Source organism: Lutra lutra, chromosome 2 (assembly GCF_902655055.1).
Source record: "Lutra lutra chromosome 2, mLutLut1.2, whole genome shotgun sequence".
NCBI classification, from domain to species: Eukaryota; Metazoa; Chordata; class Mammalia; order Carnivora; family Mustelidae; genus Lutra; species Lutra lutra.
The window spans coordinates 203090679-203106689 of record NC_062279.1 but is presented as its reverse complement, the minus strand read 5'-3'; positions in this window follow the sequence as shown (position 1 = coordinate 203106689).

The following is a 16011-nucleotide window of genomic DNA, read 5'->3' as shown; positions in this document are numbered from 1 at the left end:
TTTATGGGATTAGTGCCCTCATAAGAAGAAGAATCGAGAGAGAGAGAGCAATCTCTTTCGCTCCACATGCAAACACCCAGGAAGGACCATGTGAGCACACAGTGAGAGTTGTGGCCATCTGCAAGCCAGGAAGAGACTCTCACTAGAACCCAATCATGCTGGCCCGCTGGGCTTGAGCTTCTGGCCTCCATCACTGTGAGGAAACAAATGTCCGGGGGTTAAGCACCCATGGTATTTTGTTATGATAATCCGAGTTGACTGAGAGAGAGACAGAGACAGAAACAGTCCTGGGAGGTATCCTAGTAATCCTAGTGCCAGCTTGTCAGTTTTCTGCTCAGCCCTCAGCCTGGCTTTCTAGCTACTCAGCTTTTGAGTACCCAAGCTTACTGGTGTTTCTGATTTTGCCTAACCTAGTCTGACTTGGATTTCTGTCACTGACCATCATGAGACTTGGCTTAGAACAGAGGAGTACACACTTTTAAAATTTATATTGTGGACCTATTTTGAGACTCTATAGTTTTTGTAGTTTTGGCACAAATGTAGGAGGTAAAGGGATAAAAGCCAGCAATGAAGTGAATAGAGAGCCCACATCATTTAGGCAGAACTTGCTCTAGTTCTTAGGGATCGCCTTGAAGCCAGAAGTCATAGGACTGAGAGATACTTTGGAGCCACCACCAAAATTCTTATAACCACAGACCCCTTTGAGATATCTAATCATACATAACTCATGTTTACAATAATAACTCACTGAAACTTTTGTCCAATATACTCCCCTGAAAGTCTTAGCTTTTATTAAAAATGAGAAATGAGCAAGAAGGAATTATTATTACCCTCAAGAAAAATGCCAGTGGTGACAAGAAGTAGCTGGTTAACCATGATGGAGCACCCCATAGGCTTCCGCTGGACCTGTGCTGGAGGGAAGAGCGGCTGAAGAACGTGGTTTGAAAACCCTGGTGCTCCCGGGTTTGGTCCTGATCAGAAATTGGCAGCTCTTCATTTCAGGGACTTAATTCTGGCCCTGCTTTGCTCACGTCTCTGCCTATATGCGGAAAGCAATGGGAAAGGATAGTATTTTTATATTTGGGAAGACAGTGTTTTATATGTGCAAAGCCCAAGGGCTCAGATGCTTTTTTCAGTCCCATTCTGGCTCTAATCAATGTGCAGCAGCCACTTTGTCACAGGTGTCCCCTTGGAAAGCTGTCGGCAACCACATGGCCATGAGGGGATCCAGGAAGGTTTTGCTTTCAGCTTTGAATATAAAATGAGGTGTAGACTATCAAATTACTTAATAAGCCATGTACTACATCACTGCTGATGGAACTCCCTTAATCACGTAGAGTTTTACAATGTCATGGAAATGTAAGGGAGAAAGAAGAAAATCCCCCCTGACGTGTGTGTGTGTGTGGGGGGGGGAAGACAGGTCTGAAGATTCTAAGCAGCCCGGGGAGAACTGGACATTTCTAACATGTAATGGCTTGTGGTGTCTGATTTTACTTTCAGAGTGAACATGCGAGAGCAGCTGTTATCATGTGGGCATCAAAGGCACACAGGCAGCTCCATGACCAGGCCAGCACTGGGAATGTCATGGTACTAATGAGTTCCATTCACTCCTAAAAATACGTATCAGCTTCTTCCTGATGCGGGATTATTTGATCCTCTTCTCCCATCATCATCAGGGGACTGTGTTTTGTGGGAAGGACATGGTAATTCCCACACCAAGTGATGAGGCTGAGGAAGGTTGCTTCCAGCGGCTTCTGCACTTCTCACTTCCTGTGTCGGTGTCCTTACAGCTCCTGGACCCTGGTCTGTTGTTGTAGGCTTCCACATCCCTCACCCTTACCTGAGTGAACTCAAGCTTGGCTCCCACTTGGGGGCAGAAGGCAAAGAATCGATCCTACATTAACTCAGCAAATTGTATATTTCAGGCCCAGAACTGGCAGTACCCCATTGCCAGGAACTAGTTATCTCTATAAGCTAGAATTGTTTCAGTTGGAAGTTCCAAACCCAACTCAGATTGTTGTGAGCAAAAAAGGGAATTTTTTGTTTTATTTAAGTAAAAGCCCATGGGTACATTTTCAGTCCAGGCTAAGTCAAGGATAAAAATAATGTAACTAAAGAGATACCACAAGAAGAAGGACTGAATGCTGGCCAGTTAAAAATAACAGGTGCGGGGCACCTGGGTGGCTCAGTGGGTTAAGCCTCTGCCTTCAGCTCAGGTCATGATCTCAGGATCCTGAGATCGAGCCCCACATCAGGCTCTCTGCTCAGCAGGGAGCCTGCTTCCTCCTCTCTCTCTGCCTGCCTCTCTGCCTACTTGTGATCTCTCTCTCTCTGTCAAACAAATAAATAAAATAAAATAAAAAAATAACAGGTGCCCATCAATGTCTCTTGTATGCTGCACAGACACAATGAACATGACAGGAGTCTAAAATGTAGTGGGGGTATGAAGAGTGTTAAGATGGCAAGTTGCAGTGTCCTCAAAGGAGGGGCACATAGCCCAGATGAGAGCAGAGTAGGACAGAGGAAACCTTTACAGAGTAAAGGATATTTATGTGAAACATGTGCCAGAGTTAGACGAGGGGGAATTAATATAGAGGGTTGAGAGGAGAGGTGGTGAGTATCTTCTTTCTCACATGAAACTGAGGATGATGGTGTTTTCTAAATAAGGAATAAGAGTGCATTGTGTAATAGGTATAAATAAACTTAGTAAGGTACGGACTGTGTCAGGAAATCCACGATGTGTTGTCACCATCTCTCTTCCCTCTCCCCTGTTATTAAGAAAATAAACATCCAATCTCACGAGTGGGCCCTGACGCTCATGGTGAAAGGAAACTAACATAAATTGAGTGCCAATCACGTGTCAGGTGAAATCTGCTCATTTAATCCTTGTCGCCATTCTATGAGATCAGTATGATTTCCAATTTATAGACCGTGAAACAAAGCGACAAGAACGAAAAAAATCATCAATAACAAGAACAAATCAAGATCAACAAAATCCTGAAGGATGCAGAGATTTAAACAATAAATTTAGAGTTCCACTGCAGGATTCAAACCGAGGTGTGCCTGCTCCGATCCAGTATTCTGCCTGCCGCTGAATATACTGTTTTACTGGGGGTCTCCCAGAACTGATTCTCTGATCTTAATTGTTTAATGGGCCCAAGATTCTAAGAGTAAAAATTTAAATTCCAGCAGGCAGAAATTTGTTTTTACGTCGTGGGGAAACCAACTGGAAACGTGTCTACTACCTGGTCTACGTACGGTGAATAAAATCATCATATGCTCTTGCCTCCCCAAGGCAAGGATGCTCAACTTGTATGCCCTCTATTTTGCTCAGTGTTGGTAGACTGAGTTCTTTATTTCTCACTGACATAATCATACAACTGTGTACTTGCCATGGGTTTGTACTGGGTGGAGTACATTTCCTCCTTCCCCCTCACCTTGACTTTTGGATTGACCACACACCTTGTTGTGGCCATTGAGATGTAGTCAGACGTGACACAAACAGGTACTTGATATATGCTTCGGCAGTCGGCTTTTTTTTTTTTTTTTGCATCCCGGCGAGTACCGCACAAGGTGAGCATGTCCCTTTGGCCTGGGCTCTGAAACATGACATGCAGAATAGATCTGCAACTCATAGCCTGGCACCACGCCCAGCTGTTCCGGAACATGAGCTCATCGGCATGCAGTCTAGATCAGGTACACTACTTTACAGCTAGAAGAGGAAGAGAATAAGTGAGTGTTACTGTAAACTGCTGAGTTTTGGGGTGTTCTGTTACACAGTATTGTTATGGAAGCAATTGACTAGTGCAAGCAGTGAGTAATTTTTTTCTGCAACAGAGTTGACTTGCTGTCTTAAAGATACCCATCAGATGTAACCGTGAGCTGAGAAGGTTATAGGTGCCTTTACAAGGGGTACAGTTTGCTCTTAGCAGGGGGTAAAATGGTTGTGGAAAGACATTGGATGCTTACTGGAATATGTGAGAACTTTGTTTCATGGGTTTATAGGGGAGCAAATAAAAGGCAACAAAGAATTCTTTTTTTTAAAAAGATTTTATTATTTATTTATTTATTTGACAGACAGAAATCACAAGTAGGCAGAGAAGCAGGCAGAGAGAGAGGAGGAAGCAGGCTCCCCGATGAGCAGAGAGCCCAACGTGGGGCTCAATCCCAGGACCCCAAGACCATGACCTGAGCCGAAGGCAGAGGCTCAACCCAGTGAGCCACCCAGGCGCCCCAAGGCAACAAAGAATTCTAGAACAGTGATACTCTGCTCTAAGACCGAGTAAATGTTTGGATAAGTGAGTGAGTTTTTAGAAATCTTGTGAGAAATTTTCAGTCATAATGACTATATTGTCATTATTTCTGACTTCTTTGGTGTTGCTTTGTGGCTTTTAATTCTTTCTTACACGTGGACAAAAATTTTTGTGCTTATAAGTGTGCTGCAAGGACATAAAATTGAGCATTATTCCTCTAGTGTAAGGTTTTTAGAAATTGTTGCGAAGAGCTGTTCTTAGTTGCTTTACTGATTAGAGAGGATGAGCTACTTCTAGTTTGCCCAAAATAGTACAGTGGTGACTGCAAAGGCACTTTGTTTCTTTGCTTGGAAGTTAAATATGAAAGCTTTGGGATTCTCAACTTTTTGTGGAAACACTGGAATGTTTTGGCTTATAAATCCTCAAAATATTGGCATTTACTGTTAATTTGCCTTGGGATATGTTAAACACATAGACTTTGTCTTCATTTGTTCAGCACATACATTGAGTGCCTTTCCTATATTGAGGCCTGGACTAGGTCCTAGGGATGCAGTGGTGAACAAAATAGGCCCAATGTTTGCCCATGCAGTGTTTTAAGTGGCTTTTAACTCTGATTCACATTAAAATAATCGAGGGGGCATTAAAAAATGTGATGCTTAGGTCTACCCAAGAGATTCTGGTTCCATCAGAAGGGGAGAGGGCCTAGGTATCAGTATTTTTAAAAAGACTACCCTGGTTCCAATACGTTGCTGGGGTCGAGAGCTGGGGTTTAGCAGATAGTTAACATCTCTTAACTGTTACTCTGGACAAGGTACCGTACTAGGCACTGAACATGCAGGAGCTTGCTTTCTCCTCATTTGAGTCTAGAGGGGACAGATATTACAATGCCAATTGTACTGGTAAGTGGTTAGATAACTTTTGTAAGGCACACTGAGTATGCAGCAGAGCCAGGATTCTAACACGGATCTGTCTTAACCACCATGCTACAGTCTTCGTAATATGGTTTGCATGGAGTATTTACAAAAAAAATGAAAATAAAATTTAATGCAATGAGAGCTTTGAGACATTGAAATCTAGTCAGAAACTGGATAAAGCATTTCTGAAATAATGCTGCAAATCTACGGGAAATACAAAGTGATTTCCTAAAATTTGATTTGTACTTAATTTTTCAAGAGTTCTTTCTACTTTGAAAGTTTAAGTTTCCATATGCAAACCACTTCTTTTTATACTTTTTTCCTGCATCCCTCTCTCTTTCTTTCCCTATCACCTTCCCTCCCTTTTTCTCTTCTTCTTTCCCTCTCTCCCATTATTCCTCTCTTTCTTTCTGACAGGGAGCCTGGCCCGGAGAGAACCGATCAGTCCGTGGTTGACACTGAGTGATGCTAACATGTGTGTGCACATGCGAGTGTGCCCGCCCATTTATCAGATGCAGTGATAGGAAACTCCCCCACTCAACCTTGATCTGGGAACTTTTTAAGTCATCATGGAAATCGTCAGGCTGAAATTTACAAAGGTACTAAATTCAGATTTAATATCACCTAACCTGATGGTTTCAGACAAAAACATAAAGGGTCAAAATTCCCTTCCTTATATATTCCCACGTTCAAGGACTTAAACCTTTTACAGGGTAGTTCAAAAACAAAGTAACCTGAAGCCAAATGTAAAACTTCCAAGTGCTCTGAGAACTGAGTGCTAAAACCTTCTCAGAGAGGTGTTTGTAGGACAGACAATTCATTCTCTGACTCTCAGCCCCACAGCCTGCCCCATCTGGTGAGCAGGGTATGCCACTAGTACAGAAGGAAACCAGTGGACATATGCTTAAATGGTTTCACTGAGCCAAAATCAAATTTTCACCCATACCCTTGTCACTAAGCCTTCCAGACCGACATTTATAGACATCAGTGTCAAATGTACACTGAGCTTGTCATGCAAGGTAGAATTGTGTATTTCAAAAGCACCACTGACAACTGTTCTTCCATCAGCTGCTGCCTGAAAATTTTGTACGCACATGCATATGCATGATTATGGGTACACCGGGACTCCCATGCCAGATTGCACACGACCTGCAATCATTGTGGCCATTTTAGCGAGAGATTCTGTAGAAAAATAACTTTAAATTCCATCAATAGATCTGAATTACTGGCTTCTTCCTTGTCTCCTTTCATGAAGGAATAATTTATAGTTGTACCTTCTTTCTTGAACTGTGAAATCATTTGAAATTAAGAAATTCCCACCTCATAAGAGAATTTTTTTACTCTCTAGGCAAAAACTATACTAAATTTTTCTTGTGTCTAAATCATAGAACAACATGGCTTTTTCTTCTCTGATCCTTTTTTTATTTTTTTTTAGTTCTATATCTTTTACTTCACTTAACACCATTAAGTATATTATTACAATATTTTTGGAAAATATAAATTTTTTATTTTTTTAAATTTTATTTTTTATAAACATATAATATATTTTTATCCCCAGGGGTACAGGTCTGTGAATCGGCAGGTTTACACACTTCACAGCACTCACCATAGCACATACCCTCCCCAATGTCCATTATCCCACCCCCCCTCCTAACCTCCCTCCCCCCATCAACCCTCAGTTTGTTTTGTGAGATTAAGAGTCACTTATGGTTTGTCTCCCTCCCAATCCCATCTTGTTTCATTTACTCTTCTCCTACCCCCTTAACCCCCCATGTTGCATCTCCTCTCCCTCATATCAGGGAGATCATATGATAGTTGTCTTTCTCCGATTGACCTATTTCGCTAAGCATGATACCCTCTAGTTCCATCCACGTCGTCGCAAATGGCAAGATTTCATTTCTTTTGATGGCTGCATAGTATTCCATTGTGTATATATACCACATCTTCTTTATCCATTCGTCTGTTGATGGACATCTAGGTTCTTTCCATAGTTTGGCTATTGTAGACATTGCTGCTATAAACATTCGGGTGCACGTGCCCCTTCGGATCACTACGTTTGTATCTTTAGGGTAAATACCCAGCAGTGCAATTGCAGGGTCATAGGGTAGTTCTATTTTCAACATTTTGAGGAACCTCCATGCTGTTTTCCAGAGTGGTTGCACCAGCTTGCATTCCCACCAACAGTGTAGGAGGGTTCCCCTTTCTCCGCATCCTCGCCAGCATCTGTCATCTCCTGACTTGTTAATTTTAGCCATTCTGACTGGTGTGAGGTGATATCTCATTATGGTTTTGATTTGTATTTCCCTGATGCCGAGTGATGTGGAGCACTTTTTCATGTGTCTGTTGGCCATCTGGATGTCGTCATTGCAGAAATGTCTGTTCATGTCCTCTGCCCATTTCTTGATTGGATTATTTCTTCTTTGGGTGTTGATCATGTCCTCTGCCCATTTCTTGATTGGATTATTTCTTCTTTGGGTGTTGAGTTTGCTAAGTTCTTTATAGATTTTGGACACTAGCCCTTTATCTGATATGTCATTTGCAAATATCTTCTCCCATTCTGTCAGTTGTCTTTTGGTTTATTAACTGTTTCCTTTGCTGTGCAAAAGCTTTTGATCTGGATAAAATCCCAAAAGTTCATTTTTGCCCTTGCTTCCCTTGCCTTTGGCGAAGTTCCTAGGAAGATGTTGCTGCGGCTGAGGTCGAAGAGGTTGCTGCCTGTGTTCTCCTCAAGGATTTTGATGGATTCCTTTCTCACATTGAGATCCTTCATCCATTTTGAGTCTATTTTCGTGTGTGGTGTAAGGAAATGATCCAATTTCATTTTTCTGCATGTGGCTGTCCAATTTTCCCACCACCATTTATTGAAGAGGCTGTCTTTGTTCCATTGGACATTCTTTCCTGCTTTGTCGAAGATTAGTTGACCATAGAGTTGAGGGTCTATTTCTGGGCTCTCTATTCTGTTCCATTGATCTATGTGTCTGTTTTTGTGCCAGTACCATGCTGTCTTGATGATGACAGCTTTGTAATAGAGCTTGAAGTCCGGAATTGTGATGCCACCAACTTTGGCTTTCTTTTTCAATATTCCTTTGGCTATTCGAGGTCTTTTCTGGTTCCATATAAATTTTAGGATTATTTGTTCCATTTCTTTGAAAAAAAAAAGGATGGTACTTTGATAGGAATTGCATTAAATGTGTAGATTGCTTTAGGTAGCATAGACATTTTCACAATATTTATTCTTCCAATCCAGGAGCATGGAACATTTTTCCATTTCTTTGTGTCTTCCTCAATTTCTTTCTTGAGTACTTTATAGTTTTCTGTGTATAGATTCTTAGTCTCTTTGGTTAGGTTTATTCCTAGGTATCTTATAGTTTTGGGTGCAATTGTAAAAGGGATGGACTCCTTAATTTCTCTTTCTTCTGTCTTGTTGTTGGTGTAGAGAAATGCAACTGATTTCTGTGCATTGATTTTATATCCTGACACTTTACTGAATTCCTGTACAAGTTCTAGCAGTTTTGGAGTGGAGTCTTTTGGGTTTTCCACATATAGTATCATATCATCTGCAAAGAGTGATAGTTTGACTTCTTCTTTGCTGATTCAGATGCCTTTAATTTCCTTTTGTTGTCTGATTGCTGAGGCTAGGACTTCTAGTACTATGTTGAATAGCAGTGGTGATAACGGACATCCCTGCCGTGTTCCTGACCTTAGCGGAAAAGCTTTCAGTTTTTCTCCATTGAGAATGATATTTGCGGTGGGTTTGTCATAGATGGCTTTGATAATATTGAGGTATGTGCCCTCTATCCCTACACTTTGAAGAGTTTTGATCAGGAAGGGATGCTGTACTTTGTCAAATGCTTTTTCAGCATCTATAGAGAGTATCATATGGTTCTTGTTCTTTCTTTTATTAATGTGTTGTATCACATTGATTGATTTGCGGATGTTGAACCAACCTTGCAGCCCTGGAATAAATCCCACTTGATCGTGGTGAATAATCCTTTTAATGTACTGTTGAATCCTATTGGCTAGTATTTTGGCGAGAATTTTTGCATCTGTGTTCATCAAGGATATTGGTCTATAGTTCTCTTTTTTGATGGGATCCTTGTCTGGTTTTGGGATCAAGGTGATGCTGGCCTCATAAAATGAGTGTGGAAGTTTTCCTTCCATTTCTATTTTTTGGAACAATTTCAGGAGAATAGGAATTAGTTCTTCTTTAAATGTTTGGTAGAATTCCCCGGGGAAGCCATCTGGCCCCAGGCTTTTGTTTGTTTGGAGATTTTTGATGACTGTTTCAATCTCCTTACTGGTTATGGGTCTGTTCAGGCTTTCTATTTCTTCCTGGTTCAGTTGTGGTAGTTTATATGTCTCTAGGAATGCATCCATTTCTTCCAGATTGTCAAATTTGTTGGCGTAGAGTTGCTCATAGTATGTTCTTATAATTGTCTGTATTTCTTTGGTGTTCGTTGTGATCTCTCCTCTTTCATTCATGATTTTATTTATTTGGGTCCTTTCTCTTTTCTTTTTGATAAGTCTGGCCAGGGGTTTATCAATCTTATTAATTCTTTCAAAGAACCAGCTCCTAGTTTTGTTGATTTGTTCTATTGATTTTTGGTTTCTATTTCATTGATTTCTGCTCTGATCTTTATGATTTCTCTTCTCCTGCTGGGTTTAGGCTTTCTTTCTTGTTCTTTCTCCAACTCTTTTAGGTGTAGGGTTAGGTTGTGTACCTGAGACCTTTCTTGTTTCTTGAGAAAGGCTTGTACCGCTATATATTTTCCTCTCAGGACTGCCTTTGTTGTGTCCCACAGATTCTGAACTGTTGTGTTTTCATTATCATTTGTTTCCATAAATTTTTTCAATTCTTCTTTGATTTCCTGGTTGACCCATTCATTCTTTAGAAGGATGCTGTTTAGTCTCCATGTATTTGGGTTCTTTCCAAATTTCCTCTTGTTATTGAGTTCTAGCTTTAGAGCATTGTGGTCTGAAAATATGCAGGGAATGATCCCAATCTTTTGATACCGGTTGAGACTTGATTTAGGACCAAGAATGTGATCTATTCTGGAGAATGTTCCATGTGCACTAGAGAAGAATGTGTATTCTCTTGCTTTGGGATGAAATGATCTGAATATATCTGTGATGTCCATCTGGTCCAGAGTGTCATTTAAGGCCTTGATTTCCTTGTTGATCTTTTGCTTGGATGATCTGTCCATTTCAGTGAGGGGAGTGTTAAAATCCCCTACTATTATTGTATTCTTGTCGATGTGTTTCTTTGATTTTGTTATTAATTGGTTTATATAGTTGGCTGCTCCCACGTTAGGGGCATAGATATTTAAAATTGTTAGATCTTCTTGTTGGACAGTTCCTTTGAGTATGATATAGTGTCCTTCCTCATCTCTTATTATAGTCTTTGGCTTAAAATCTAATTGATCTGATATAAGGATTGCCACTCCTGCTTTCTTCTGATGTCCATTAGCATGGTAAATTCTTTTCCACCCCCTCATTTTAAATCTGGAGGTGTCTTCGGGTTTAAGATGAGTTTCTTGTAGGCAACATATAGATGGGTTTTGTTTTTTTATCCATTCTGATACCCTCTGTCTTTTGATTGGGGCATTTAGCCCATTAACATTCAGGGTAAGTATTGAGAGATATGAATTTAGTGCCATTGTATTGCCTGTAAGGTGACTGTTATTGTATATTGTCTCTGTTTCTTTCTGATCTACTACTTTTAGGGTCTCTCTTTGCTTAGAGGACCCCTTTCAATATTTCCTGTAGAGCTGGTTTGGTATTTGCAAATTCTTTCAGTTTTTGTTTGTCCTGGAAGCTTTTAATCTCTCCTTCTATTTTCAATGATAGCCTAGCTGGATATAGTATTCTTGGCTGCATGTTTTTCTCGTTTAGTACTCTGAATATATCATGCCAGCTCTTTCTGGCCTGCCAGGTCTCTGTGGATAAGTCTGCTGCCAATCTAATATTTTTACCATTGTACGTTACAGACTTCTTTTCCCGGGCTGCTTTCAGGATCTTTTCTTTGTCACTAAGACTTGTAAATTTTACTATTAGGTGACGGGGTGTGGATCTATTCTTACTGATCTTGAGGGGCTTCTCTGAACCTCCTGGATTTTGATGCTTGTTCCCTTTGCCATATTGGGGAAATTCTCTCCAATAATTCTCTCCAATATACCTTCTGCTCCCCTCTCTGTTTCCTCTTCTTCTGGAATCCCAATTATTCTAATGTTGTTTCGTCTTATGGTGTCACTTATCTCTCGAATTCTCCCCTCATGGTCCAGTAGCTGTTTGTCCCTCTTCTGCTCAGCTTCTTTATTCTCTGTCATTTGGTCTTCTATATCGCTAATTCTTTCTTCTGCCTCATTTATCCTAGCAGTGAGAGCCTCCATTTTTGATTGCACCTCATTAATAGCTTTTTTGATTTCAACTTGGTTCGATTTTAGTTCTTTTATTTCTCCAGAAAGGGCTTTTATATCTCCCGAGAGGGTTTCTCTAATATCTTCCATGCCTTTTTCGAGCCCGGCTAGAACCTTGAGAATCGTCATTCTGAACTCTAGATCTGACATATTACCAATGTCTGTATTGATTAGGTCCCTAGCCTTTGGTACTGCCTCTTGTTCTTTTTTTTGTGGTGAATTTTTCTGCCTTGTCATTTTGTCCAGATAAGAGTAAATGAAGGAGCATGTAAAATACTAAAAGGGTGGCAACAACCCCAGGAAAATATGCTTTAGCCAAATCAGAAGAGATCCCAAATCGTGAGGGGGGGAGAAAGGGGATAAAAAGAGGTTCAGAAAGAAAAAAAAAAAAAGAAAAAAAAAAGAAACAATTAAAAAAAGAAAACCAATAAAGATAAAATATAAAAAGGAAAAAAATATATATATTAGATAAACTAGTTAGAAAACGTTAAAAAAGAAACGGTAAAAGTTAAAAAAATTTAGCAGAAGAAAAAAAAATTGAAAACATAAGAAAAAAAAAATTAACTGCAAGGCTAAAGAATCATGGGGAGAAAGCCATGAATTCCGTGCTTTGCTTTCTCCTCCTCTGGAATTCTGATGCTCTCCTTGGTATTGAAACTGTACTCCTTGCTAGGTGAACTTGGTCCTGGCTGGGTTTCTTGCTGATCTTCTGGGGGAGGGGCCTGTTGTAGTGATTCTCAAGCGTCTTTGCCCCAGGTGGAGTTGCACCGCCCTTACCCCGGGCCGGGCTGAGTCATCCGCTTGGGTTCGCTTTCGGGAGCTTTTGTTCCCTGAGCGCTTTCCGTAGAGTCCAGAGGACGGGAATGAAGATGGCGGCCTCCTGGTGTCCGGCCCGGAGGAGCTGAGAGCCCGGGGCCCCACTCCTCAGTGTGCCCCCAGAGAACAGCGCCCAATGACTCCCGTCACCCTGCCTCCGGCCGCGCTCAGAGCTGACTGAGCCTGTGACTGGTTCAAGGTAACCCCGAGCTGAGAGTCACTCCTCGGCTCCATCTCTGTAGCCGGCTTCCCCGTTCTAATACCTGTGAGCTCTGCGACACTCAGACACCCCCGATCCTTCTGCGACCCTGCGGGACCTGAGGCCGCGCTGACTCTGCGTGGGCTTCACCCCAGTTAAGCCTCTGGAGCGATGTCCCTCAGCGGAACAGACTTTTAAAAGTCCCGATTTTGTGCTCCGTTGCTCCGCCGGGAGCGCCCCCCCCCCCCCCCCCCCCCCCCCCGTCTATCTTCCCGTCGCTTTGGATTCACTTCTCCGCCGGTCCTGCCTTTCAGAAAGTGGTTGATTTTCTGTTTTTAGAGTTGCTGTTCTTCTTCTCTTCAATCTCCCGTTGGATTTGTAGGTGTTTGCAATCTTTAGATGAGCTATCTAGCTGATCTCCCGCTACCTGAAGTCGTCTCAGCTGCTACTTCTCCGCCATCTTGACTCCTCCCTCTTCTCTGATCCTTTTAAGCAATGAATCTTGAGTGGGGATGGGAGCCATCATCGTGGGAAAGTTTCCAAGCAGAACTCAACACCAAACTCTTTCTACTCTGATTTCTTCCTTACAGGGAAATGCTACAGTAGCAAATTTTATCCTGGATAGGTAGAAATTGCCTCTTGCTTCTGAAGAATCTTTTAAAGCAGCCACATATGTTCCTAGCACTGCATGCATACTGGTGGTAAAATTTTCATCAGAACTCTCTGGGAATAGTAGTTGTTCTTTATTTAATCTTTGTTCTATGCATGCACGAGTTTGTAGCATATACCATACCACAGTCTCCCCCTCACCATTAATTTTTTTTTCTTTTTATGTGCCTGCTGCTATGTCATAAATATTTCTTTTATAGTTGGGCATACTCTGATTCTTCATTAGTAGTTTCTAGAACTTTTGTCATAGCCAGGCAAAAACAGGAGCACCTAGCAAATACTTGGCAAAAAGCAAGTCACCAGTACAAGAGAAATCAATCAATTCATTCTCAAATTGAGGACAGAGGTAGGTGTGAAAAGTACATCTGGTCTGTGGCATCATATTTGGTTGGCAAGCACAATTGCCGAATATCTGATTGTGCTCTATGTTCTTTCGATGCTAAAGTTTATGTAAATGCTCTTTTCTTAAATTTGGGTTATTCCAGATTTCAGCTTGATTAACTCATAATTAAGCTTATTGAAGATACTTCTGTTTAGGAATCCCTGCACCAGACCCTCAGAGTAGGGGCAAGCATCATTTTCATCCTACTTTGTATGTGCTCTGACTGCGTCTTTGTTGTCACTGTCATTAATACCAACATTGCTGACTTTGTCATTGCTACTACTTACTGAGCAACTAATACATACCAAGTACTACACAGGCACTTAAAAACATTTCATCCAATCCTTACCACAAGTCTAGATATTACTATTTCTGTTCTACAAGTGAGAAAGTGGACACATTATAAAGGGTAAGCCATATGTCCTAAGAAAACATTTGATAAATGGCAGATTTGGAATTTGAACATCAAAACATCCCCATGACCAAACAGCTGCATCAAAGGGGCAAAGTCATGGTGGCTGGTCAAAAATCACTCTATCAGGCTGTTATGATAGTTGTGATATGTGAGATGTGGGCAGGTGTTTCCTATAATGCAAGGAAAATGTTTCTATGATGGTAATTAATTTAGAATTATTATATTTGCTATTGGAGAAATGACTTTTTAGAAGGAATTTGAATATATTACTTGAGATTCAAGCTCAAAGAAAGCTCTAAAAGATGAAGCTGCAATTTATGTGGATGTTTTTGCAAATTGGAACATTTAATACACTAAATCCTTTTAATGCTACAGCATTATTCACAACGGGGTATAGGAGGAATGATTTATGCCTGTGATAGTCAAAGCAAATCTGGGTATGCATTGGAAAGCTAATGGTGTTCTTGTTTCAAATGCTGGGATGGAAATTAATTTCACCAAACATTACACTTCAGCCAAATACTGTGTAGCATCACATTTACTGATGTATAAACTTGATGAATTAACTTTAAATTGACTATGAAATTGGCTATTCCAAACTATTTCTTTTTCCTATTATCTTTGTCTATCATCTGGCAATGGCTACTTTCTGAATAGTTCAATTTGCTTTCTAAAATAGTTCAACTTTTAAAGTTAAACACAGTAATCTGTCTTATATTCTTGTATGATTTCAGTGAAAGAAAATGCTATAAGAAATATGCCTTTAAAATGTGCATACATATGCTAATATAAGAATGTTTAAAGGAATATATATAAACTATTAATATTAATAAAATTATCTCTAATTATCTTGGGTTTTTTAGTATTTAGAATTTTTCTACAAAGAATTTAAATTGCCTTGACAATAAAGAAAACTTGTTCCATAAAGATCTTTGGGAATAGCTGAATGAAAAGGGAACAATGGGTTAAGGAGAGAAAATGGAGCTACATGTGGATGTTAGAGCAAGAGTTGGTATGACCTAAAAATCTAGATGTGTGCCCTTTCAGCTTGAATTTATGGCCCTAGCTCGGGGCCATACCTGGTTCCTTGGTCTTGGTGGGAAGCACATACTACCCTTTTTGCCAGTTCTTGTCTTTCGTTGGGATAGATTTCTACATCTTTGCTATCAAGGTCTTCCCTATAGAGGTTGGACATTTCAGTGCTTGTTTCCCCTGCCCTCTTGCAGCTTGAGCTTAGCAGTGGAAACTTCCCTTATCACTGGTCCCTGGGGGGAACTTCTGGGAAAGTTCCCAGGGAGAGACTTCTGGGAAAGATTGTCCTCCTGGTAAAAAGACATGGGCAAGAAGAGACTGTCTTCTTCATTTGCCTTTGGATATGACTGTGGTATTGCAGTCTTCCTGCACCACAAATGGGCAACCTTGACGTCAAAAGCCAAGCAGCTGAGATTAGTAGAAAAGAAAGATGGAAAAAACCATGTGTTCTTGATAATGCCATGAAGCTACTATACCAATACTTGGATTGCTCTGCCTCTAGACTTCTTGTTCATTGAATTAATAAGTCCTGTTGTTTAAGGCACTTTTAATTGTGTCCTCTCATGTAACCATCTCTTTCTCCCTCTCCTTTAGGTAAGCATTCCCAGATTCCTGATCATTACTTTTTCTTCTAATTTTTTGGCTACGGGTTCTTACTGCCATGTCATTGGGCCAGGTTAGATGCTTCAAATGAGGAAGAAAATGGAACACTGAGACCCAGGTAGGACACTGTGCTAAGATACACAGATGAGCCATTTGGAGCTGGGGTCAGGAGAGGGTTCAGAAATAGATGTAGGGGAAATGAGAATTTTCTCTCAATGATAAATAGGACCACAGCAAAAAAAAACTTACTCAAAGATTTTCCCATTGCAAGCAATTAAATTATTTGGGATTTGGCCATAACGGAGTCTAAGA